Consider the following 2847-nt stretch of genomic DNA (forward strand, 5'->3'; position numbering starts at 1 on the left):
TCGAAAACGTTTTCTTCCTCGATCGATTCGAAAACTTTTTGCTTCCACGAACGAAAACGTTTTCTTCCTCGAGCGATAAGAAAACTTTTTGCTTCCTCGAGCGATTCGAAAAACGTTTTTCTCCTTCGATCGATTCGAAAAACGTTTTTCTCCCCCGATCGAAAATGTTTTCCTTCCTCGATATAAGACGTTCCCTCCCGCGACCGAATCGTCATCATTTTTCTCCCTCGATCGAATACGCCTCCCTCCTCGACCAGCCCTTCGAGAGTGAGTTGCAGGGCAGGGGCGGCCTCCCCTCCTCCAGTGGCCGGGCGGGCGAGTGAATCCTTGGCAGGCGTTCAGGTAGAAAGTAGGCCCGGGAGGAGGCCCGAGAGGTCGCAAGGTAGATTCGTCTGCACGTATTGCCGGATGTTGCAATCTCTCCTGGTGGAGGGAGGCGGCTGCGGCATAAGCAAAAAGGCCGAAAGCACTGTGGACACCTGGAGAGTTTGTTTTTTTTATGAGGTTCTGTTTGTTTCTGGCATTTTATCGTCATCGTTTTCTCTTTCGTTTGAAATATTTTTTTTCGCTTTTTATCGTTTTCTCTTTCGTCTATTTTTTCGCTTTTTATCGTTTTCTCTTTCGTCTATTCTTTTTCGTTTATTTGTTTTATTTGTTATTTTTTGCTAGAGATTATGCTATTTGCCTAAGTAAAAGGTGGCGGATACGAAGCTCGGGTCGTGTTTCTACCTTTTGAATTTCTTTTAGTTTATCACAGTTTATTTTATTTTATTTTTTTATTTATTTAGTTTATTTATTTTAGTTTATCTAATGATAGATAGTGGAAAGTGATCGATTGTCAACAGTGATATTGTTTTAAGTTTCATTCAATTGATTTACTTCATTCGTTAACTTGCAGGACCGCGCGCGCACACGCTCCCTCTCAGTTGTCACTCCCAACACCGTACTCGTCGCTACACCACACCACACCACGTCTCATACCATGCTAAACCACATCATACGAGATACCATGTCACACCACGCCATAAAACATCATACACCGCATCACACTACACGCCGGACTACATACACCACATCACTCCACCCAGCACGCTACAACACACAATACACACCATACAACTCGCACCACACCAGACAAACAGGACCACACACAACACAGGCGCTCCACACATACCATACACACCATGCACAAACTATACCAACTTTACACACTACACACCTCATCACACATACACACCACTCACTACCTATATAAACCACCCAGCATACCGCATACACACCACCCGTTTCATATACACAAACATGACATATTCACTACTACATTGTACACACACACACACACACACACACACACACACACACACACACACACACACACACACACACACACACACACACACACACACACACATACACACACACACATACATACACACACACACACACACACACACACACACACACACACACACACACACACACACACACACACACACACACACACACACACACAGAGTGAAGTGAATGTACCAGCAGTCATTTGAGAGTTCGATCTTAAGTTGTGTGTTTTAATGATCCTGAATGAAGTTGTATGACAATGGCCGATCTTTTGTTAAGGTCTGGTTCGGGTGCCCTGAGAGGGATGGGAGGAAGAGGAGGGATAAAGGAAGGAATAGAGGATGCAGAAGGGAGAGGGGGAGGGTGTAGTGAAACAGGCGGAAGAAGAACTAGGAGAGGGATGGAGAGAGAGAAAGAGTGAGAGATGGAGAGAGGGAAATAGGGAGAGAGGGAGAGAGATAGAAATAGGGAGAGAGGGAGAGAGATAGAAATAGGGAGAGAGGGAGAGAGAGAGAAATAGGGAGAGAGGGAGAGAGAGAGAGGTGGGGAAGGGGGTGGGGGTAGCGTCAGAATGTGAAAGTGCTGATGGCTCGATTTCATGCCACCAAAAATGTGTTTGTTTTCATTTGTCTTTGTTTATCCATAATTGTGCTTGCTTGCGTGCACGCGTGTGGGGGTGCTCATCCATGGCCCTAATAAATAGTTAAACGGTACTTGATATATGATTGGCATGCTGTACCTTTTTCCTGTTTATGCTTCAATTAGTTTTAAACTTTTCCAATTAACTTAACGCATGTGTGACATAAGCCAAGCATTATTAAATTTGAAGAAAAGTTCACTTCATGCTCTTCGGTGCACTTGGCTCTGCGTGCCGCGTCGAGCTCTCAAGCCCGAGTGCCTTGGTGCGTGCGTAGACCTGCGGAGAGGCGACCGGTAACCTAGATATTAGGTAACGAGCCCCGGCGTATTGCGTGGCCGGCGTCAGCTCATGCGTCAGCTCATTCAGACTGGAGAAAAAAAAGGGGAGTAGGGGAGCTGGAGGCCTTGGGTGGCACACGAACCAGTCAGAAGGCTCTTTTAACCTGCAGTGTTTGTACGGTTCAAGGGTGACTGGGGCGGACGGGGGCGCGGGACCCGTTCGGCCGCTGTTGGGCGGTGGGGGATGGGATGCGGTCGGTGGGGGGGACTCTCGCTCGACCTGCGCTTTCGTTGAATATATATGTATATATATATATATATATATATATATATATATATAAATATATATAAATATATTTATATATATATACATACACACACACACACACACACACACACACACACACACACACACACACACATATATATATATATATATATATATATATATATATATATATAATATATATATAAATATATACATATATGTATACACATGTATATACACATACATATATACACATGCATATATATACATATATATACATATATATATATATATATATATATATATATATATATATATATATA

The sequence above is a fragment of the Penaeus vannamei genome, chromosome 34, assembly GCF_042767895.1.
Source record: "Penaeus vannamei isolate JL-2024 chromosome 34, ASM4276789v1, whole genome shotgun sequence".
In the NCBI taxonomy this organism is placed as follows: domain Eukaryota; kingdom Metazoa; phylum Arthropoda; class Malacostraca; order Decapoda; family Penaeidae; genus Penaeus; species Penaeus vannamei.